This window comes from Panulirus ornatus, chromosome 1 (genome assembly GCF_036320965.1).
Source record: "Panulirus ornatus isolate Po-2019 chromosome 1, ASM3632096v1, whole genome shotgun sequence".
Classification (NCBI taxonomy): domain Eukaryota; kingdom Metazoa; phylum Arthropoda; class Malacostraca; order Decapoda; family Palinuridae; genus Panulirus; species Panulirus ornatus.
Window position 1 is genome coordinate 13,827,474 of NC_092224.1, and position 25,780 is coordinate 13,853,253.

Below are 25,780 nucleotides of genomic sequence, written 5' to 3' on the forward strand. Positions count from 1 at the left end.
ATCTCTCGGTACATGCGATTCTTCTATGAAAATGTCTTTAATTATGCCTATGTCTTTAAGAGCACTACGGATGATATGTGATCCCATAGGCCTAGTAGACGAATGTAGTTATATAACACGTATCTTAAGACAGTTATATCATCCCAAAAACTAGGACATTTTTTGCTTCTTGTAACAGAAATGTGACAAATAAGGATAAGTCTAGATGTTTAGTATATATATATATATATATATATATATATATATATATATATATATATATATATATATATATATATATATATATATATATAAATATCCCTTGGGATAGGGGAGAAAGAATACTTCCCACGTATTCCCTGCGTGTCGTAGAAGGCTACTATAAGAGGAGGTAGCTGGGTGCTGGACATCCTTCCCGCCAGCTTTTACTTTTCCAAAAGAAGGAGCGCTACCTCGCGCGCGTGCGGGGGGAGGGGGTGTTATTTCATGTGTGGCGGGGTGGCGACGAGAATTAATAAAGGCAGAAAGTATGAATTATGTACATGTGTATATATGTCTATGTATGTATATATATGTATACGTTGAAATGTATAGGTATGTATATATGCGTGTGTGGACGTGTATGTATATATATATGTGTATGTGGGTGGGTTGGGACATTCTTTCGTCTGTTTCCTTGCGCTACCTCGCTAACGCAGGAGACAGCGACAAAGTATAATACATAAATATATAGATAAATAAATGAATATATATATATATATATATATATATATATGTATATATATATATATATATATATATATATATATATATATATATATATATATATATATATAATGCTCACATATAAATGATTCTAAACAATTTTACCCTTGACCGACCTACAGTTGAACCTAGGCTACCGAGAATAACAGGTTCGACTCTCGGCCACGCAATGATAAATTGTTTAGATTGATTTCCACGTGAAAATTGCATGTTCTGATATATCAACATCACCGAGATGCCCGACGGGCAGTTTTCGGCGTCCCCCAGCATCAGGGTGTGGGCGGCCTGTTACACCCTACAGGCCCACAGTGAGTGGGTGGGAGCTGTAGATAGCAATTCCAGAGTAGCAGGTTTGCTCCCACCTCTGGTCCAGCGGTGCGCTGTCCTCCTGTTGTTCTAAGTAGGTTGGGTTCGACTATTGGGTTTGCATATATATATATATATATATATATATATATATATATATATATATATATATATATATATATATGATATCTCTTGGGTAGGGGAAAAATAATTCTACCTCCTTTTTCCCTAATTGTCGTAAAAGGCGACTAAAGGGGGAGTGGGGAGGGGCTATAACCCACCCCCTTTCTACATAATGTAACAGAAGAAAGAATCAAGCGGGGATGGAGCGCTCCTCCTCCCTGAAGGCTCAGGCTGGGATGTCTCAATGTGTGTGGATGTAACGAAGGTGAGAAGAAGGGAGAGTTAGGCAGTGTGTTTGAGGAAAGAAACCTGGATGTTCTGGCTCTGAGTGAAGATAATAAGGATATAGGGGAAGGATGTCTTGAAAGTGTTCTAGGATCAAAGCCAGGGGTCGGGTTGTAGGGCAAAAGGATTGCTGTTGAAGCAGGAGTTCTGGGGATGTATGAAAGAGTGTAAGGAAGTGAGCTCCAGACTGATATGAATGAAAATGAAAGTGGAATGCAAGAGATGGGAAATTTGTTATCGCACCTGGCCATGAGAAGAAAAAGCATGAAAGGCAAATGTTATAGGAGCAGCTCAGTGAGTGTCAGCAGTTATAATGCAAGAGACTTGTTAACAGTGATGTGAGGTTTCAGTGCAAAGGTGCGTAATGTAGCAGTAGCGGGTATAAGTTGGGCATAGGGTATTCACCAATTTGAATGGAAATGGCAAACAACTTGTGGAGTTGTGTGCTAAAAAAGGACTGGTGATTGGGAGTACCTGATTTAAACTGAGGGGCATACGTCTATATAAGTGAGGAGGTGTGATGGTCAGTGGATGTTAATAGTTTACACTCTCGATGATAGGCGTGTAAAAGAGAGACTGGATGTGACTGGCTGAAAGGGAAAGTTGGTGAGATGCCTGACCTGTCTGGAGGCGAGGGTAAAGATTCATAGAGGTTTTTGGATGAGAGATTACGGTATGGGTGAGAAGACAGTGGTGAAAGGAAATGAACTCGAAAAAGAGACCTGTGTAAAAGAATGTCTGGAGAGATTAAATGTAGAATGGCATAAGATGAGAACAAACGAAGTTGGGGGTGTGGGTGAGAAATGGGAGATAATTTGGAAAGCAGTGCAGGCATGTACTAGAGATGCATGTGGCATGTACAAGGTGCGAGTTGGTTAGGTTAGAGAGGGTAGAAAGTGGTGGTATGACGAAGTTACTGGTGGAAAATGGCCGTTGGCAACTCAAGGTTGAGCCGTTTTGATAACTTTTTCTTTCCTGCACCTCGAAGCTCTGGAACTCTCTACCGTCTTTCCCAACAATTATGAACCTAACACATTTTAAAAGACAGGTTTTTCACCTCAAAAATTCCTAAATAGTTTATTTTATCTCTTCTTTTTCCCTTTTTATATTCTTCTCCATATTTCAATTAAGACCCGGCCTTGATGTGAACTTTTATTCGTGACTGGAGCCCCCAACGCTTGAAAAAAAAAAGGGGGGGGGGAATATGGGTCGTCACTTACAGGGGAGGATTGGGAGATGTACAAGAGAAAGCGGCGGGAAGTCAAGAGGAAGGTGCAGGCTTTAAAAAGAGAGCAAATGAGAGTTGGGATGAGCGAGTATCAGTTTCCTTCAGAGAGAATAAGATATTTTAGAAGGTTTATAATGTGCGGAAAACGTGAGAACAAATAGAAACATCGGTGAAAGGGCACATAGGGAAGTGGTGATAGGTAGTGATGAAGTGAGGAAGAGGTGGAATGAGCATATTGAAGGACTGTTGAATGTGTTTGTACAAAAAGTGGTAGATGTGAGGTGTTTGATATGCAAAGTAAGAAATTCATGGGAGAGTCGTTTAGTGAAGGAAGCTGATGAAAGCCCTGAATAAGATAGAATGTAGCCTAGCGGTTGGATCGAATGGTACTGCAGATGAATTTTGAAAAAGGAGGTCTTTGTGCTGTTGACTGTTTAGTTACAATTTTCGGTGTATGTATGGATCATGCTGAGGTGCCTGAGGATTGGCGGTACTCATTTATAGTACCATTGTATAAAGGCAAAGGGGATAAAGGCTGAGTGTTCAAACTAGTGAGATATGTTTGTAAAGTGTATCTTGTAATATGTAAGGGAGAGCAGTGATTGAGACGGGTGAAGGAAAGTACAGAGTGTCAGACTAAGGAGTAGTAATGTGATTTCAGCAGTAGAGGATGTGTGTTTGCCTTGAAAAATGTGTATGAGAAATACTTAAAAAAAGCAGAAGGATTTGTACGAGGCATCTATGGATCTGATGAAAGCCCAAATGTCTTGTGGATGCTTTCAAGAATGTATTTTGTGGGAGGAAAGATGTTAGAAGCAGTGATACTTTTTATCGACTGTGTAAGGTGTATTCACGGGTGGGGAGAGAGGAGAGCGAGTTGTTCCAAGTGAAAGTTGGTCATCGGCAGGGATGTGTGATATCATCCTCACTGTTCAATTTGTATATGGAAGGGATGGTGAGGGAGGTAAATGAAAGGGTCTTGGAGAGAAGGGCGAGTATGCAGTATGGAGGTGACAAAGGGACCTGAGAAGTGAGTCGGTTGTTGGTTGCTGATGATACAGCACTGGAGGCAGATTCGAGTGAGAAACTGCAGAATTTGGTGACTGCCTCTAAGAGAGTGTGTGAAAGGAGGAAGTTGAAAAGAAATGTGAAATCTGAATAAGGTTATCAAATCTACTAGGGCAGAAGGCCAGATCATTTTGGGGTGCGATTTTGAATGTACGGATAGAGGTTGGAAGGAGTGAATTGTTTTAGATGACTGGGAGTGGACATGGAACAATGGAAGCGGGAGTGAGTCTAATGGTGAATTAAGGAGCGAAGGTTCTGGGAGCATTAGGAATGTGAGGAAAGAGAGGTTGTTATATGGGAGGGCGAAAATATGTATTTTCAAGGGTATAGTCCCAAGGGTGTTGCACGAGTGTGAGTCTTGGGCTATAGATAAGAATTGTGCGGAGGACGTTGGGGGTGTTAGATATGTAGTGTGTGTTGGGAGATGGTTTGATCGAGTCAGTAATAAAATAGTATGAGAGATGTGCGGTAATGGGGAGAGTGAGGTTGAGAGAGGTGACTGGGTGTGCGGAAATGATTTGGATATTTGGAGAGGAGCGAAAAGAGGCTAACAGACGGGATATGTCTCGAAAGCGGAGGGGAAAAGGAGAAGGGAAAGATCAAATTAGAGATGAAAGAATGGAGAGAAAAAGGTTTGGGTTCTCTGGGCCTGAACATGCTGGAGGTTGACAGGCGTACACGGGGTAGAGGGAATTTGAACGATGTGGTATACAGGGGGCGACGTGCTGAAATTGGACTGAACCAGAACATGTGAAGCGGCCAGGGAAAAGTCTGCGGGGACTGCTGTAAATAGGGGGCTGTGGTCTTGGTGCATTGGACATGACAGCTGAAAAATGGATGTGAGCGAATGCGGTCTGTCTTCGCCTTTCTTTGGCGCCACCACCTTAACACGGGAAACAGCGGAAGAGTAAAAAAGATAGATAAATACATATCTATCTATCTATCTATCTATCTATCTATATATATATATATATATATATGTATATATATATATATATATATATATATATATATATATATATATATATATATATATATATATATATATATATATATATCCCTGGGGATAGGGGAGAAAGAATACTTCCCACGTATTCCCTGTGTGTCGTAGAAGGCGACTAAAAGGGGAGGGAGCGGGGGGCTGGAAATCCTCCCCTCTCTACTTTCTTTTTATTTTTTTATTTTTCCAAAAGAAGGAACAGAAAAGGGGGCCAGGTGAGGATATTCCCTCAAAGGCCCAGTCCTCTGTTCTTAACGCTACCTCGCTAATGCGGGAAATGGCGAATAGTTTGAAAGAAAAAGAAAATATATATATATATATATATATATATATATATATATATATATATATATATATATATATATATATATATGTATATATATATATATATATATATATATATATATATATATATATATATATATATATATATATATATATATAGATAGATAGATAGATATAGATAGATATGTTGTATGATACAAAATGTTTTACGATACAAGTGGATGTATGGTACAAAAGTTTGTATGATACAAAAGGCTGTATGTTGCAAAAGGTTGTACGATACTAAAAGGATGTACTATACGAAAAGTTGTATGGCCCAAAAGGTTGTATGATACAAAATGTTGTATGATGCAAAAGAAAGTTTAGGAGATGGTCCTCAGGAGCGAGGTCCTCCCCGCCAGTATTGTACAATAGGTAATCAGCCATAATGCCAGGCGGTCGACGCCCACAGCCACTCACCTGCCTGTCTATAGCCTGTCTATATCCCTCCCTCACTACCCTTCACCGCCCATAATCACCCACATAGCCACCCACCGGCCGACGCCCACAGCCACTCCCATACCCAAATACAGCTCTACTCCCTCCCTCGCCGCTGGGCTCTCTCCCCACATCTTATCTCCCATCTCCAGCACCAAGTACAGCCTCCCTAACCCGCCCACAACCTGTACCCCGTCCATTGCCACCCACCTCCTCACCACTGGCTCTCTCTCTCCTGACTCCGCCACCTCCCTCAGTGACCCGGTTCACACAGTACTAGTGTGATGTATGTGGACGAGAATGATAAGATCATAGCTGTCCTCCGCCCTCAGTAACTGTGATGGAACGTCAGAGCGACAGTTGTCATTGGCCTCTTATTGCCTCTCCGAGTCTACCCACAGTTTGCCTTTCTACTCCATCAGCAGCCAGTGTCACTCCCCTCACTTACCGACAGACTGTCCTCTAACCCCACCAGTAGCATCAGTCACCCCACCACACACCCACAGTTTAACTTCCATCCTCCGCCGTCGACCTTGGTCAAGACCAACTTTCCTGACTTTTTCCTGGTTTCCCCTATGACGCAAGCGGTGGCGGATCAAAGACAGGTGATGCTGGTATTGCCATCTGCCCTGCCTCCCATTTGGCTTGGCTGCCACTTGATCTACCAACTGCCTTGACTGTCTGTGAAAAGCCAGCGGAGCTGAGGAACTCGATCGCTTGAAGATGCCCCTTCTCGAGGCCATTGACAGAGTTCTTGTCGAAGGTCTTCTCTCTGTGTCGGACAAGAACTGGACAAGCGGCCAGTCCGTGTACCCTGGTGTACTGTGATAGCGAGACCACTTGGGAGTTTGAGGTTAAGGTGCGTCTGTGTTTGTGATGGTGTCGCGCAGGGCTGGGACATGGGAGGTGTGCATGACTTCCCTGGAGGGTGTCAGTGTCGGAGGTGAATTCTAGGTGGTGGGCGGGACATCCGGGTCTGTGTATGGGAGTTTGTTGTTGATGACCAATTATGTTGTATGTCTGTGGATGTTCTCTCAGTGACGTGCTGCTGGATGATGGTGTAAGACATTATGTGTTGAGAACGAGATATCTTACTGGTGTGTGTCTTTTGTGTCCCTAGGGAGAGTAGTTGGTCACATAGATATCCCTTACTAACGTTTCACATTCACAAACATTTTAGTTCTGGCTGAGATGTCCTATTCCTTGTAATGTAACGATGAGGAACAAAGTAATCAGTTCTCTAGTAAAGTAAGTAACATTCGTACGACTCAGGGTAGCTGCACTCTGCCCTCTCCTCAACCTGTTGAATTAAAAAAAAAAAAAAAAACAGGATAGTCTTGAGTAGAATGGATCACCGGCCAGACGCCAGGACCTGAGCCACTTACACTGAGGTGTTATTTAAGCGACAGTATCTCTTACATCATGGGTGTGTATCATGCTTCACAGTCTACCTTCATAACATGAACGTTTTCTTTTTCCTTTTACAAATTCGTGATCAATGATTTTGATTCTTTAAGATTTTGTAACAAATTACTGGAGACAAGACTGAGGGAGTAACCTCTTATCTATGTTGTAGGAGGGAATAGTTATCGACCATTCCCTGAGCAAATGGCCATGACCTACACCATTCCCCTCAGTAAACCAGGACCTGCACCATGCACCTTAGTAAGCCAAGACCCACATCACACTCCTCAGTGTGCCAGGATCAGCAACACACACACCTCGGTACATTAGTATCAACACCATAAGTCTCACCAAACCAGGATCTGCAACATAAACCTCAGTAAACTAAGACCAGCACCACACACTTCGGTAAGCACAGACCCGCACCATGCATCTCAGTTAGCCAGGACCCATACCACACTTCTCAGTAAGCCAGGACCCCCCGGCACCATGGCTAGGTTGTATCACTGGAAGTACAGTCTCGTCAAAGGACTTCTCACTCCAAAGAAGTCCATCATTTTCCTGCTACTGAGAGTAGCGCAGCATTCGGTGTTGCAGGAGCTCCTGGGCAACACCAGGGCCTTTTCTTAGAAAGGGATCCTTCGGGAATGATGAATGGTAAACATATCGTTAATTCTCTCGATCTGTCAAGGTAACGACACGAGCAATCGAGCAATGACCTCATTTGCACCAACTACTCCTTAACTGTCGTGAATAATAATGTACTGACACCGTGGCCATCCACCCACAGCCGTGCCCCAGAGACCTCCATACCTTACCTTAAATGTTTCATATGGCCAGCCCTCCGCGGCAACACCATGTTGCTCTTATATACCACATCGATACACTTCATTGTCTCCCATGAAAGTCTTTTGAATGTGCAGTCCGTCCTTCCATCTCCTTCTTAGTCTGCCCCACCTCTTTCCTCTTTCCTCTTCCGACTCGTAGATCCACTAAGTCAATTTTTCTTCGTTCATCCTCTCCATATGTCTGAAACATTTCAACACACTCTGGTCACTTCTTCCAGTCAGACTGCATTTACTCCTGCACCTCTAACGTCTACGATCAACCCCCCCTCACACTACATTTTATTTTCAGTATGTCCGCTCTCTTCACTACTTTCGTGTTCGAGGCCCAAAAGTTCACATCCATATAACAACGTCTGGACTATTATGTCCTCAGACATATCCATCTTTGCCCTGACAGACTCTGATCTCCGTTCTACATGCTCCTTAATGCACCCAGGACCATAGGCCCTTCTCCCAGCCGATGGCTCTTTCCATACCCCTATGGTTCCCGGCAGTCACGTCCACTCCCAGCTACCTAAAGCATTCTACTTCCTCAAAGTCCTTTCCAGTTAAGATTAAACTTAAACCATCCTTGTCTCATCCCCTGATACGCTTCCTTATTTTACTTTGCTCACACTGACTCTCAGCTTTCCTCTCTGACCCGCTCTGAGATTTTGATACCAGCCTCTGGGATCCGGTGCTAAGTCATGTGCCAACAATTGATTTACCTGCTGTTCGCCTTCTGACCCTTGCATTGACCTCCCTCTCCACCCCGTCCATGAACAGACTGAACAACCATGGTGATTTCACACATCATTGGCGAAAACCCACCTTCACTATAGACCATTCATCCTCCTCCCTTCCCTGCAAAATCTTATTCAAAAGATATGTGAAGACAGTTTGCGTAAGTCTGATCATACTTTCATGACCAGGACCAAATCTCTCGTACATTTTATTGCTATTATAGTTATCGATACATAGACACAAAAGAGGAATAAATAGACATAGTTACAAGTCAAATGAAAATCAGAAAAGTTTTCAAGTTCAAAAGTTTCTCATCTTCGTCGAAGCATTTCCAACATAGGGTATGTATCAGATAAACCCTTCTCAGTATTGACCTTGAACAGCTTAAGCTTATTACGAAACCCTTGCACATATCCAAGGTCTGATAGAGCGTGATTTTCACCTTTCAACTCTGAAGTCATCCTATTTAAGTAAGTGGTAATATCTGTCAAGTAGGTTGGCTCACACAGATACCCAGGAGATAAAAGCCTCCGTTAAAGCCCTGCGGTGTCCGCTTTTATTATCATTTTAGGAACACTGGAATTTCTCTACTGAAGGTAAAGAACCTCCCCAGGACAGCGCCATCACTCGCCCAACGTACGTGTAAATAAAGAGGGGAAATCGTACACGGATTGTATACTTCCCATGATAAGATCGGCAACTTACACGTCCTCTTCCATAGCTTTAGCTTCCTCCACCGATATCGCACATAAGATTCTTGAGGAACCATAAACCATGGGACGCGCAGCATCAATCCTTCTCAGAGGATCTAGAAGTTGAGCTTCGGAGACGACTTTATCTCCAACACCGTCCATGGCAGCACAAATGCACTTGTCAACACCCCCAGTAATCACTTGTGCTATCATGAATACCTTCAGATATACTTGTCGCCTGCGTAGTGTTGTGAGGGAGAATAGAGACAACAACTCTACTCGTAGCGAAAAATCTTCCTCAAGTTTTGACGGACAAGTTGACAAACGCTTGGTCGACCAATGCGCTCGTATAAGCACGAAGGAAAATATCGATACTTTTCGACATTTAGGAATAACTACTTCTTTCTCTTCTTCTTCTTCTTCTTCTTCTTCTTCTTCTTCTTCTTCTTCTCTTCTTCCTCTTCCTCTTTTATCAAAAAGGCTTTAGTCACGGACTGAAGTCTTCATCCAATACAGAATTAGAAAGAAATTCAGGGAACCGTTTCACGAAAGAGAGGCTGAAAGCTAACATAAACAAGAAGACAAAAGACAGTGGTATAGTGAGCGTAAAGATGGGATGCTGAGTCTCGCACGGTGGCTGGATCTTAACGATCAGCAATCCTGACATGGAGGGTGTAATGCAACATGGTGCCTGGCGCCGCTTCACCATTCCTGCATCAGGAAGACAGTTACTCCCTCGACCGGCTGCTGTCTACAGCCTACTGACACGAAGGATGTAAGATGATTCCGGCCATCACCTCAACACTTCTACATCAGGAGGGTAGTACTTCCCTGGGCGACTGTTGTCTACAACCTACTGATATGGTCTGGCTATTGTATATGGAGAGATTTGCAGATATGTCCAATTTTTTCGCCATTTCTTTTCTTTTTCCTCTCACCAAACAAGTTAACCATTGCAAATACGAAGCTTTCAATAGAGCTCTATGGATCCTTTTATTCAGCTGGCTGCAGTATACCTGCCTGTACTTCTACACTCGATATTTGTTCATAGACTGTAGAGCAGAGGTCTGTTTGTTGCTGTGATTCTCCTGCGAAGTTCTATGGGAACAGCTGAGCCTGAGTCCCCACCATGCCTTTTATATCCTACTCCACGTACCGTGAAATGTACCGTGTAATGTACCGTGTAATGTACCGTGTAATGTACCGTGTAACAGCGACACTTAAGGTAAATTTCCATAAAAATGACTACATTTGTAAACAGTCAACACTCAGTGTATGATTCTTTCCTTCAACTTTTTATTCGTCGTTTTTTAGAAAGAAGTGACAGACTAACACCAAGTTCAGTGGCCTTCACGAATCACACGATGCTGAACAAGTGGTGGACGATATCGGTAAATCTCGACCCACTAAGAAACAGTAAACAGCTGTTCACTCACCCTTAAATTAAGCATGGATGACACGCACCAGCGGCACCAGTGTATGATAATCTTAGACCCGTAATGGATACATGAAAGATTTTCTCTCATTCCTGCTATAATCAGTTGCATTTAGTGATACAGAGATTCATCCTGAGGAGCGCAACATGATCACTGGCAGCGGCATGAAGTCTGCCGGTCATCAGCTGGACAGAGCACTAGGAACAAGGACAATGTCCTAAGCAATAACTATGAGCAAGTAGACTGACTGATAGCACCTGAGGCACGCCCTGTGGAGGAGGTAGTACCAGATACCATATCATGTGTGTTACGAAGAAGATCTAAAGCAATACACTTGACTGACAAACAAAGTTGTTGCACATGAGACGAGAAATACAATCGAGATTGTACTTCGAAAACTGATGAAAAATGATAGGATTTACTGATGAAAATGATGTATTATACAGAAAGACTGAGGTATGACATTCTTCACCAACTATACCAAATGCTATATGCACCAACACACATGTGCCATAATGCTACACACAATACAATCCATGTGTGCGTATATAGCATGGCTGACGCGTGTCAGTGGCTTGATGGTCCTCTACACTACTTCTGTATGACCCAGGAATACGATAGTACGGCCTAGGTCTGTCGTGTGACGCCTCAGACTCCAGTCAAAGACCAAACTTTCTATACCGTCGTGCTCGAGGGCTGTACCGCCGTGCTCACAGGTTGTACCGCAGTGTTACAGGGTCGTGCAGGCGTACTCGAGAATCGCACCTGTCGTGCTTAAGGGTCGTACGTCGTGCTTGAAGGTCGTCACGTCGTGCTTGAAGGTCGTAACGTCGTGCTTGCAGGTTGTAATTATGTGCTCGAGGGTCGAACGGTCGTGCTTGAAGGGGTTTAGTTTCTCATTTTCTTTCCTCAAGGAAACATTTCCGTCGTCAGCAGGAGCCGTGTGTCCAGCCATCCCCAGCATTTTATTCCTGAACCCACCTGTTGTGACAACACGTTCCAGTCTGTTTTCCTCAACCTGAGACGCAAGTCCGTTCGATTTTTTTTTCTTTTTGCAGGTTTCCTCTCCTCCCCTCCTGCCCGGCCCGCCCCTTCTTCTCTTGCCCATTTTCTTTCTTTTTCTATGCAAATTAATCCGGTATAATCTTAATGTCCTTATTTTCCTCACGTGCAGTTTTTCTGTCCCTCCTCCCGGTACCTGTAGAACCCGTGTCTTGCATGTCTGCGGTGTTTACCTCAGAGATCGGAAGGTAACGCGTCATATAGACCATGGTATGATATCCTTCTGAATGGCTGCCACCACACTCATCCACCTGTCAGCCACAATCTCTCAGCTGGGGAGATTTTCTTCTCAGTGTTTGGATGGTTATGGGGAAGGGATAAGCAACATCAGAACCACAGTTCGGAGGACCCCTATACTCCTCTATCAGGTCCAGACCACCGCTGTGGAATGCCTGGCATATCTGTGTTTCGGGGAAGTGAGACAGTGGCTCATATGGCGTTGTTCCACCCCAGCCAACTAACGTTTGAACAACGTGCGGACATCATAACAGAGGAGGCCAACCATCTGCACTAAGTAACTCTCACAACAGAAGTGTGAAGTTCTCTCTTACCTTTTCCAGGTTTTACACGACAAAACTTTTCAAACACAGCAAAAATTCGTCTAAAATGCTATACTTCAAATGACTTTTGCTCTGGTTGCCTTTCTCACGACTGTTGCAGGAAGACAATGCGTCCTTTGTACCATTCAGGCATAGGACGTTGACTAAGAATCATGTGCTTCTCTGCTTTTTCTAATCATTTGTGTTCCAGTAAATCCAGGAATGACTTTATTGTGGCCCCTTGTAAAGTCTTCCACTGAACGGCGTCACATACTTTGCGAAGATAAGTTGATAACTCCAATTGCTGTACACTGGACCATTGTCTTCCAGCAGCGGGGTTATCGTTCAGCCGCCAAGCGTGAGCCAAGCGTTGTGATGTTCACGTCTTGCTTGACCGTCATCGAACCATGATACGTGAAGCTGAGGACCACAATACCTGGTGATACGTCTCCTCCTCCTGTCTACAGTGCTTCTTGAGATTTCTTGTTGGTGTTTGTGTTGATGCTGGTGTTGGTGTTTGTGTTGGCTACGGTGTTGGTTCTGCTGTTTGTGTTGCCGAAGGTGTTGGTGCTGATGTTGGTATTTGTGTTGGTGACGGTGTTGGTGCTGGTGTTGGTGCTGGTGTTGGTGACGGTGTTGGAGTGTTCACCTCCCCAGGACTCACGTGAACTCTTTACCTTACCGTCAGACACAAATGTCTGAACGACTAACATTTCAAAGGTCAGCAAGTTTCTTTTTGTCTGTATTTTTACCTTTTTTTCACAATTATTTATTCTTCGTCTACGTAAGCGCGAGAAACGTTCGAGTTAGAGTGTAACACAACATGAAAAAAGCTTTGGCGTTCGATCGCCTGAGTGGTTCCCCTTTGTCCCACCTGCACCTACAGGATCAACGAGCCACTCTGTACTAACCTGCGACTCCTTATGGTCGCTGCTCCTCCTCCAGCAGGAGAGCAACATCACACATCAGTAGACACAAGCATGTTAAAGTTAGAGATTACAGACACAGAACTGTACTCTTGAAACACTGCTGTAATCCACATCTCAGAGATTCGTTGATTCGCAAAAGCATAAAAAGTTTTCTTGAAATCTCGAAGCTTCCTGGAGTGTTGGAAGGTCAGGGTTATGCATCTCTGTTTGGAAGGTCAAGGATATATATTTCTGGTTGGAAGGTCAAGGATATGAATCTTTCGTTAGAAATTCAAGGATCCATCTCTGGTTGACAGGTCGGGGATATACATCTTTGGTTGGTTTGATATATATCTCTCTTTAAAGTGTCGTGGGTATACATCTTTGGTTAGAAGGTCAGGGATATACATCTCTGTTTGTTACCTCAGGGATATACATCGCTGAATGGAAGGTCAGGAGTATGCACCTCAGAATGAAAGGTCAGAGATATATGTTTCGGGTTAGACGGTCAAGGTTATACAGCTTTCATATAGAAATGAATCCGCGTCAGGTGGTCGGCCACGAGACAGAAATGATCGCAGGCTCGGACGGCCTCACCCCCAGCACCAGAGGTTTCCCAAGAAGGCAGAGTGACGATATATGTATGTGTGTGTGTGTGTGTGTGTGTGTGTGTGTGTGTGTCTGTCTGTCTGTCAGACGTACGACCCAAATCTACACCAAGAAAAGAAAACTTAGATAAGTAATCAGATGATTTTGAAACTCCTCCAACTTGGTATTTAAGGGAAAACAAGACCCATCGCCGGAACTTGACCCTCAACATTTTCCTGGCAAACTGCGTGATTTCTGACATGGTTCTGTACATCATAAGTTTTCCTGCAGCTGTCCAGAAGACTGGGACTTCTCAGCAAATACATTCCCCTGCCCTTACCTCTCAACCCCACCGACGTCTACAGACACTCCCTCCCCTACCATAGCTTACTCCTCAACCCCACTGGCGGCTACAAACACTCCCCTACCCACCACACCTTACCTCTCAACCCCGCCCTCGGCCATAAACACTCCCCTTCCCACTACAGCTCACCTCTCAACCCCAGGGATGGCCACAGTGTGATGGCCGCTGAGACTTGCGTCGGTGTGGCCTGATGTGGCCGTCACATGACGCCCCTCTCAACCCCAGGGATGGCCACAGTGTGATGGCCGCTGAGACTTGCGTCGGTGTGGCCTGATGTGGCCGTCACATCACGGCCCCTGCCAGGCTGGCCAGATACCTTGCTCTGACACGGTGGTACACACGGGATATGGGCTCACCTCTCACGGTACATACAGAACACGGGTACACACCTCATATGGTGCACACAGTGTATGGTACACGCTTCACAGTACCTACAGGACATGGGTACACCTCATATGGTACACACAGGACATGGGTACACCTCATATGGTACACACAGGATATGGGTACACACCCCACTGTACGCACCCCGGTACATACGGGACTGAGCACATCCCACACGATATCTACAGGTCATGGGTACACCCCACGCGGTACACACAGGGCATGGGTATGCGCTACACGATATATGAGGGAAATGGGTACATACCATAAGGTACATTGAGGACGAGTACACACCCAATCGATGCATACGGGACATGGGTACACACCGCGCGATACAAACGGGATATGCGTACACGCTGCATGGTACATACGGGACATGAGTATACGCCACACGGTCCATACAGGACATGGGTACAGGCCATGCAGTACACACGGGGTATAGGTACACGCCACACGGTACCCATGGGACATGGGTACTCACCGCGCGGTACATACGGGACATGGGTACACGTTACACGGTACATATGGGACATGGGTACACACCAGATGTATCTATTTATCTATCATTCTGTCAAACAATGAGATGAATGACGAGTTTACTGTGGGTTCCTGCCACCAGTGTGGAGGCTGGTGCCGGGGCGGACTGAGTGGGCAACAACACATCGAGGGACCAGAGACGCCAGGTTATATAATGACTCCACTGTTAACAGGAAGGTCGGTTAATAAAGTATTAACAGGAAGGTCGGTTAATAAAGTATTAACAGAAAGGTCGGTTAATAAAGTTTCTACAGGAAGGTCGGTTAATAAAGTATTAACAGAAAGGTCGGTTAATAAAGTATCAACAGGAAGGTCGGTTAATAAAGTATTAACAGGAAGATCGGTTAATAAAGTCTCTACAGGAAGGTCGGTTAATAAAGTATTAACAGGAAGATCGGTTAATAAAGTTATAACAGGAAGGTCGGTTAATAAAGTATTAACAGGAAGGTCGGTTAATAAAGTATTAACAGGAAGATCGGTTAATAAAGTATTAACAGAAAGGTCGGTTAATAAAGTCTCTACAGGAAGGTCGGTCAGTATACTTCTCAAGCACCTGAGGCAAAACATCGTATTGGACGGAAAGTTGACACTTGCTCTGTAATGTATGGCAGGAATTATCTTGACTGTGTCTCCAGGTACACAGTGTTGACGGATGTAGGTGTGATTATCATGGCGAGGCTGACATCTTCCCTCGTCAGGATCATGAGGAACCAACTCCCATGAGTGGGACCATGACGGTGGCAACATACTGGACGTATATGGGATTCATCCTCACCGCCCACACAGTGGTGGGCAGGAGGCCACAATAGCCTTGCCTCCCTCCCTGCAAATAGCGAATCAAAATTCTTACATAATAATACTATGGTCGCCTTGTGTGTCTTGGCATCTCTCTCAATTTATCTCCGGACGATTGTCTCTAAACTGGAGTTGATTTGCCTGAAGCTATGGTCAACTTCATCCTTGGAGGCATAAGTCTTATCTAATTCCTCCACCTTGTTGTGTATTCCGAGTCCATCGCATAGGAAATGTCATGTAACTGTACACCCGTGTCATGCTGATGGCAGGATAATGCTGCTAGTGATAGAAGGGTAATACGGATACGCTTCTTGGAGACGTAAGCAGATTTCGAGGTAATGAGAATAGCAAACACGTCAGTCTGGTGGGTTGACGCCCGGTTCGTTATCCAGACCCACCGTTATAGAGAGGAACTGTGTTACAACGACACTACTGACACTTCCAGAGCCTCGATGTAGAGAGCAGTCTGGGTAAAGAACTCGTGAGAGATGAGAAGGAGCAGCGATGGTGTCAGTATGACGAGGGCCGATGATTCTAACTCTCTATCTCAGCTCAGCCTGTGACCTGAGCGAAGAGTATGGGGGTACGGAGGGACCATGACGCCATGGGGTTGATATCCCATGTGGCAAGGTAGCGAGGCTGCTGCCTCACATGGTATGTGGCAGGGTAGTGCGGCTGCTGCCTCACGTGGTATGTGGTAGGTAGTGCGGCTGCTGCCTCACGTGGTATGTGGCAGGGTAGTGCGGCTGCTGCCTTACTACTGTGCACTTTCATATCAACATCTGTTCTAACAATCCACGAAGATGACTGCCTACATGTGCAGAAGCAACAATGGAAGGTTTTTGTGTCTGTATCATCATGTGTTTGCCCCAACTTCCGGATACCAGTGGAAAGATTTGCTTCCCTTGTCCTCTCTTGGGCACCAGGAAGCGCAAGTTCTTTCCTCATATCCACAATCCAAGTTGTTCTGGGAACGTGAGGGATGATTCTCTTGTCTTCGTTTTGCATTTTCTCACGCCCTCTATAAGGCACTAAGGGAAGCAGAGGTGCAACATAATCGACGAGAGAACAATCATACACACGGTACGTCATTCAGACGTTAATCCCATTGTGTAGAGCAAACCTGTCTACAACTGTGTGATCTAAACCTTCATCTGTTTCAGCCACGGAATCTAATCACAACAGCAGCCCTGCCTAGCGGTACTTCTAACCCAGGATGACGGGGTCTTCTTACATATTCAGTGTCTGACCAGCTGAGTGTTCTCTGTGGTGACTCCACCTCTAGAACGGCGTCTGTGTGGATACGGTGTATGATCTCCCAGTGCAGATAATTAGCCGTAACTCACCAAAGTATCTGAGATATGGTTAGGTTCCAACAGACTTATGGGATCCGGTTGGGCGGCCGCCACTTGATTCACGCTCGAATATACATAAGGCTCCACCAAGGACATGTAGGTGTACGTATGTGAGCACTCGACCCATGTCTTCCGTCCCTTGCCTCAACCTCACGTGATCCGTTGCCACCCAGGGTGGGCAGTCGACCTCTCCCAGCACGGGTCAGGGTCTGCACCTCCGCCAGCCCCAGCCTCTCTGTGAGGCGATCCATCACTAGTTCCCTCACTATCCCCGCCCACCACACACACACACACACACACACACACACACACACACATGCCGATGTGCGTATCTGCATATGCGTGCACAAACGTACTTATATACACGTAAGTAATATCAGAGGCGAAGGAAATTACATTTATATCTTGCGTTAAATAGACGAGGCAGAGGAGCCTGGCAGCGTCCAAAAGAAGTGAATGAAATGATAACGGGCTTTGTGGACGAGTCTGAAGTCAACTCCATCATTCCATAAAGTCGTCCGGGATGACGATTACCAAGGCATCAAAAGCCTTGAATAATTCATGTGGCACAGTTGAGGGTACGAGTGTGTTTCATAAAGTATTTGTCATAATGGTTGTCCAGCGCTGCTCACGGCTGGCCTGGGTATCAAGCGTGACCCTCGTGATCACTAGGATCAAAGTAGAGTATGTGAGGATTTTGGAGGAGCTAGACCCCTCTCAGTGCTGGTGGGAAGTTAAGTGTCTAGTACACCAAGTGTGTTTGGACGTGCCAGACGAGTCATTAGAACTGGTGTTTGTAAGAGCGACGGATGAGGATTCTTTAACCAGGGGAACGGAAGAGAACAAGTGGTATATTGTCCTTAAGGATGTGACAGCACGACTGTCACTCAAAGCTACACACCTGACTCACTAGCGACACACACTGCAGGATACAGACGAGGAAACAGAAAAAAAAAAATGGATCGTTTCAGCGTGAGGGGCATCTAGTCAAATGCCATGCAAGTTGGACCTACTGGGAGGAAAGAGAGAGAGAGAGAGAGAGAGAGAGAGAGAGAGAGAGAGAGAGAGAGAGAGAGAGAGAGAGAGAGAGAGAGTGTTAGTGTGAACTATATCTTGGGAGAGGGACGAAAGTGAGCTGATGATAAGACACATTAATGTTGTCGTCACTACAGCCTCAGGATTATTCGTTATTTATAAGTCAGTCTCACACAACTAACCTTTACCTACTCCTTTAAATAGAGAACCTGATTTTCTTTATTTACTTTGTTTTTCTTAAAAGTTGATGAGGCTTTTTCTTGCCTTTAAAGTTTCTCCGACTGTCTTTTATTTATTCCTAGAGGATACAACAGTGTAAGTGACATTGTCTGTCTAGGTTATGGAAACGACATATTGTGATGTTGTTAGACCTGGTAGATAAAATGTATATAGTTTTTGCAAAAGTATCTTTCTTGAAGTAAGCTACTTTTAACGTTGAAACATTACACAAAATCTTCTCTGGTACTTCTTTTTTATATCATATATGCAGTTCAGTGAGTTGGTAACAGTGGCGAATGGTACCACTAGAGTAGGCCAAACTGGCAATTTTGTAATTCAAGGCTTGTCGCTACAGTGTACGAAGGGCTGTCAAACACTTCGTAGTACAGCGTTGCATCATTCCTTATTTTGGATTACATACGTAATCATCTATCATTATATCATATGTGTAGCTCTACTGTGTGTTCAGGATCATCCTCTGGGATGTTTGTGTGCTCACGATCATCTGCTGAGATGTTTTTGTTCAGGATCATCTGCTGGGATGTTTGTGTGTTCAGGATCATCTGCTGGGATGTTTGTGTGTTCAGGATCATCTGCTGGGATGTTTGTGTGTTCAGGAGCATCTGCTGGGATGTTTGTGTGTTCAGGATCATCTGCTGGGATGTTTGTGTGTTCAGGAGCATCTGCTGGGATGTTTGTGTGTTCAGGAGCATCTGCTGGGATGTTGGTGTGTTCAGGATCATCTGTTGGGATGTTTTTGTTCAAGATCATCTGCTGGGATGTTTGTGTGTTCAGGATCATCTGCTGGGATGTTTGTGTGTTCAAGATCATCTGCTGGGATGTTTGTGTGTTCAGGATCATCTGTTTGTGTGTTCAAGATCATCTGCTGGGATGTTTGTGTGTTCAGGATCATCTGCTGGCGTGTCTGTGTGTTCAGGATAATATCAATTTCATAATATTTTTTCCCGAATCCCAGACAGCTTTATATACTTTTGTATGTACGTATTAGCATGGTAGATTGTACCTGGTGTTTTTAACGATGAAAATGTACTTTTCAGTCTTCCTCCGGATGATCCTCTTGCCGCAGTCGCCTTGAATATTCGCCAGAATGACCCTTGAAGCTACTAGCGAGTTTACACAGGTGAGTGAGGTTTCTCCTTTGAGTTCCTGTGAGGTGGATGTGTCCTAATGTCTAAATTGCCATTAAAAGTATGTGACTGATTTATAGCTCAAACAAAGAGCTATTTCCGTAACTATCACCTCTGCTATACGCTCAGTAGAGACAGAAGCCTCGCCCGAGGTGAGACAATATTCGTCTCAAGGAAAACGAAAAAAAAAAGTAAGTATAGAAACATCAACAAGAGTGGGATCAGATCAACTAACCGGAGATGAAAACATATAGCCACAGCGCGAGGGAGCGGAGGGAAAATATTGATACAGAGGATGAGAAGAGGTCTTGATGGTCTGCAGTTCGATTAAGCCTTTTAATAATTTACTTCAGATCAAGATGAATGAAAATTATGAGGGCATTACCACTCCCACGAACACACAACCGCTGTATACGAGGAGTGTAGCCAGCTCTTCTGGTGCACATTAAACTGGCTGAAGGAGAAACCCTAAATTTTAGGATAAGAGGACGTCACGGCTTCATGACAAGACTTTGAACCGTCGAAGACTGTTTTTAAGTCTGCAGTTTTAGGACTAAGGACAGTAGGCGAGCCATAGAAGAATAGGGGTGGGTGAGAGACGAACCTTCAGCCAGATGACGTCAAAATCTGGAGATTCAAGGAACGCGAGGAGCGCAGAGGTATTCATAGGTGTTTATCATGGACAATAATGGTAAAGGAGTTAACAGTAACATCATTAGATACTTGAGTCGCCAAGAGGAGTAAGATGTCAGAGAGAAGGCAGCACTTGTATGGTTCCCAGTAGAAGAAAGATTAGTAGAATGATCGCTGGTGTTGGTGAAATGATTGAAAACAAAGTTTGGTTTGTTTCAAGGGCCAATCCTCCTCACCCTGAGCCTTCCTTCTTGTTGCCAGGCCGGGTGTTGCGGGTCATATGTAGTCTGAACTTATGCTCGTAAGAAAAAGGGAAAAAAAAAGAAATGTTGGGAGATGGGGTAAGATAATGTACGGAGACATGAGACAACGAAAAAAGATAGGAGGATGTATGTCTGGTGCATGATGGGGAAGATGATAATCCCGGTCCGGTAGGTTAGGCACAATGAAGCAGAGAGTAAGACCAGCAGTTCTGAAACGAGGTTGTTAGATGGCTCCCTGAGAGGAGGATGAACAGCCGGGTAGACTGCCGACCGACTGCAGCGGCCAGGATTCAAACCCATGCGGGCTCGTTCGACCCTGGGCGGCCCGTGCGTGTCTCACAGTCAGTAACGCTAACCAGCCACTGTCCATACACGAAGTCGTTCCTCTCTACATCACTTCATTGTCTCTAGCTACTGTGGTATTGCGTCATATGAACAACTGTTCACTGTCGACCTCGTCCACCTGAGTTAGAACCTTGAAGGCTATGATCAAGTCGTCCCTCTCTCGTGTCTCCTCCATGGTCGGGAACTTTGTTGTCCTTCATTTTTCTCAGTTTTCTTAGTTCATTGCCATCTTGGCTGCTGTTATCTGGACTCCTCAATCAGAATCTTGTTCTTCTTGAAGTACGGTAACCAGACTAGAGAAGTAGAATCCAGTTTTGTGTTTGTTGTTAATATTTACCAAACATGTCTTTATCCATATCATATCTAAGTACAATTGCATAATTTGCCAGCAGACGATCTATCTCTTTCACAGTTCTCCAGTTGTGGAGCTCCGGCGACAGGCTAGGCACAGTGTCACCTCCTACAGCTTATTACCCTCAAGGTCATAACTGTATCGAGGCCATCTTTAACTGTGACCCATCCTCATTACTTCGCAATTACTTAAACTGAATCTCATCAACCATTTATGAAACAAACTGTGGAGTTTATAAGTTGATGTAATCTATGTCACTCCTTGCCCCTCTCATGATCTCGACATCATCCGCAAACAAGTCTATGTAAGCGTCCACTTCATCGGGCAGGTCATTTACATGCACCAAGAAGAGCAGTGAGCACAAGACCAAGCCATACAGCACCCCACCCGTGACACCAGACGATACGCGCCTCTTACATGCCTCCTTTGTTACTGCCATTACAGTAACCTCCATACCAGTGCTGGAGTTTATTCCCTTCACTCCTATCCGTAGGTCAACCAAGATCAACGCTCACAGTCAACGTCCAGTGGTGTAAACAGATGGCAGAAGCCTTCTAGCAGACCAGGAGGAATACACAGTCTATCCAAACCAGATCTTTGATCATAGACGGAGTTCATCCTGTCATAAAAGTCTAGAGAAATTCGTAAAGCATAGACGGAGTTCATCCTGTCATAAGAGTCTAGGGAAATTCGTAATGCATGATTTCCCTTCCCCAAATTCATGTTCTCTCAAAGTTATGTAATTTTCTCTCAGCCAGAAGTCATCCATTTGCTATCTGATCATCTTATTTTTAGTTTTTACTGCCCACACTTGTTAGGGAGACGCATTTACTTTAGTGTGTGTGTGTGAGTGTGTGTGTGTGTGTCTGTGCCGTGCCTCCCTGACTACCAAACAGAGTCGTCCAAACAGTTTAAGATCCCGCCGTGAAATCTGTCCGACGTACCGACGCGGGTCAGGACCACGCCATTAGTTCTGGTGCATATATGCGTCCCTGGAGCCGCCAGCCTCCACTGTGGGCCTCCCGAACCTTTATTATCATTTCCCTCAACCCTTGAGCACGACCATATGACCACTCAACACCCAGGACGACCCTTGAGCACGACCGTACGACCACAACCCTTCAGCAAGACCATACGACCACTGAATAACACAGGACGACGCTTAAGTACGACCATACGACCACTGAACACCATGGGACAACCCTTGAGAAAGACCAAACGACCACTGAACACCTGGGACGACCATTGAACACGACCATACGACCACTTAACATCTGGGACAATCCTTGAACACGACCATACGACCACTGAACACCCGGAACGACCCTTGAACTCGACCATACGACCACTGAACACCCGGGACAACCCGTGAGCACGACGGTGGATCACTGCGCACCACGGCACGACCCTTGGGCACGACCGTATGAACTTGAAGCACGTCTCTGCAACCTTTTGTAAGACGGTACGACCCTTGAGCACAGTGACGTGATATACGACAACGGCAGTTCACCCCTGGAAGACAGTACTACGACCCTTGGGTTTAATGTCCTGGCCTTTCACCTTATCTTGACCCAGACCATCCTGCTGTGAAGAGAGCATACAAGAGATGGATTTGGAAATGCACATACAGGAGGGTGAAAGGCGTGCAAGGAATAGAGTGAATTGGAATGATGTGGTATACCGGGGTCGACGTGCTGTCTATGGATTGAACTAGGGAATGTGAAGCGTCTGGGGTAAACCAATGAAAGGTCTGTGGGGCCTGGATGTGGAAAGGGAGCTGTGGTTTCGGTGCATTGCACATGACAGCTAGAGACTGAGTGTGAACGAGTGTGGCCTTTTTCGTCTGTTCCTGGCGCTGCCTCGCTGGAGAAGGGGGGAGGGATGCAATTTCGTGTGTGGCGAGGTAGTGACTAGAATGGATGAAGGCAGCAAGTATGGATATGTACATGTGTATATATGTACATGTCTATGTATGTACATGTATGAATACGTTGAAATGTATATGTATATATAAGTGCATGTGTGGGCGTTTATGTATATACATGTGTATGTGGGTGGTTTGGGCCATTCCTCGCTTGTTTCCTTGCGCTGCTTCACTAACGCGGGAGACGGCGATTAAGTGTAATAAAAGAATGATATATATATATATATATATATATATATATATATATATATATATATATATATATATAAATATATATATATATATATATATATATATATATATATATATATATATATATATATATATATATATATATATATAATGTTGCTTGTTTTGTTGGATGCACAGGGTAATGTTGGTGATGCTTGTTGTGTTGTTTAATCTGTTGTGTGCACTACAGGGCTGTATGTCACCTTCGAATCATCTTTCTTACTACAGTACGAATAACTGATATCAAGGAATCATGAGGAAGATCCACTCTGATAACGATAGGGGAAATAACGTAGACGGTGGCGTCTTGCTGTTTGTTAACATCGATCTCATTTTTGTCGAAATTGAAGATATGTTTCGTGAGAAAATAACAGCTGGACTAATCTATATATCCCTCACACAGACACCAGAGGCAGGAGAGCGACTTTATGATCAGTTAGGAAGAATGTGTGACGAACAAGATTCTATCACAGTAGGAGATGATAACATACCTTACTGTACGTAGATTTGCTTGATAATTTCTTAATCCAATTAGCGTTGAAGCCTACGCGTGGCGTTAATACATTAGATTTAATTCTCACTACAGTTGAAGATGTTGATAATGTTAGAGAAAATTTCGATACAAGTGATCACCAAAAGGTTACATTTGTGGTCCACTATCAACTCTGTATGTAACGCTGATCAACATCACAGTCGCGAAATATATCATACCTTGGACTGCAGATTTCGGAGATCTTCGCATTGTTCTTGGTACGCAAATCTACGATGATGCGGTCAATGAAAACGACTCGAACGTAGCTTGGAAACAATTCCATCAAACTTTAAAGTAGTACAAGGAACATATGTACGTAACAGTGCGTTGTAGACGGTCTTTCTATAAAGCGAAGCCAATTATTACATCATACTGTTAGGCTAAAAGAGAATATTTCCCAACTAGTCGTAGTAAGCGTTATAATACGAGTATCGTAGTCGTTATCACTGAGGAAGTTGCTTCAACGTATTAGCTGCGATAAGACGTAGAACTACGTAGGTCAGAATGATCAACTCGGTCGTTGCCAATCGTTCAAGCGGCTCATTGAGAGAGCCGCAAGAAAGGGGATTGGCTGAGGGGTATTGTGAGGAGAGACATACTTGGCTGAGAGCAAGAGCCGAGTTTTCAACGGGAGTTGAGAGGAGTTCGAGACTCATACCACACCAGTCACTCCCTCCGACATAGAGGCTACCCAGGCCAGGTCGTGTTAGATCCATCATCCGTCGAAGTTGTGGTTTTGCTGAGGCAAGACTGGCGTCAACGTCAGCAGAGACAAGAGTGCAGTGGATGCAACGCTAGACACCTGAGGAAGTTGTAGCAAAACGCTAAATCGGTGAAGAACGATAGCCTCGGCAATTCATGGTACGTCAATGGAGCGTATGATGCAGAAGCAACAATTTGTGTCAGATGCTGAGAGAGAGGACAGACGATCTTCTTTAAAAGTTCTAGTGAAGTCCAGAGAGCTGTAGTCTCCTGGGAGCAGCTGCTGTGTTAGGACGGGTGGAATATCGTTTCCAGACCCTATCATTCAGCTATGGTTCTGTCTGAGGGCAATAGAGTAGTGTTTCGTGCAGCACACAGCCCCAGAAAGTGAGGAGCGAAGTGAAAGACAAGTGTGTTGCAGTAATACGAGCCGGATTACAGGTCACAGTGTATTTGCAAGGACAATGGACATACGTTCTTGTAACTGCCCATTGACCCAAATTTAACCCATAATGTATCTTATAAGTGGAGACTGGTTTATGTGAATAAGGTTGTCGCATAAGTATCTTGGTAAATTTGTTAAGGGTGTGTTCGATCATTTACTAACGCTTCACTGCAACTAACACTCACACGAGGCTGGAACCACAAACACGACTAGGCTGGGTCCACCACCACGAAAAGGCTAGCTCTACCACCACGACTAGCCTGGCTCCACCAGCAACACATTCAACATCAGAAATGATCTCGTTGTTGGTAACTGCTTGGATAAAATCTGTTGAAGCCTTTGACGATTTTGAATACCTGCATAAAATCAAGTTTCATTCCTCTCTTTTCTAAGCTAAATGAGTTAAGGTTGTTTATACGGCTTTCATGGGATTTGTCGCCCAATCCGGGAATTACCTTGGTGGCTCTACTGTGTTCTCTTTATTTCTATTTATATTTATTTTCCAGCTGGGTGACCAGAGCTGAGCACAATATTCAAGGTGTGGACGCACTAGGGTATTGTAATGAATAAGAATTAGTTTCTTTCTCTTTGATTCGAATGCCATGCTCACAAAACCTAGCATATTATTACTTCTTTAACATTTCTACGTACTTTAGATCATCGGAGATTACTACAATCGCTATTTTTTTTTCTTTTACCTTTTTTAGCTCAGCAGATCTCTTACTATAGCTTACCTTCCGTTTTCACCACCACTGTGTAGAACTTTTCATTATTCGGTACCGAATTAGTTTGTCGCCGGC

At 44.4% G+C, this 25,780-nt stretch overlaps 1 long non-coding RNA gene across 1 annotated transcript in view; it reads left to right on the forward strand.

The window, feature by feature from the left end:
* Positions 1-25,780, forward strand: part of LOC139755985 (uncharacterized) — a 120,585-nt gene that overhangs the window by 19,078 nt on the left and 75,727 nt on the right. The window contains exon 2 of the long non-coding RNA XR_011714277.1: positions 19,464-19,546. This is a non-coding gene — a long non-coding RNA (uncharacterized lncRNA). The remainder of the gene's footprint in view (positions 1-19,463; positions 19,547-25,780) is intronic.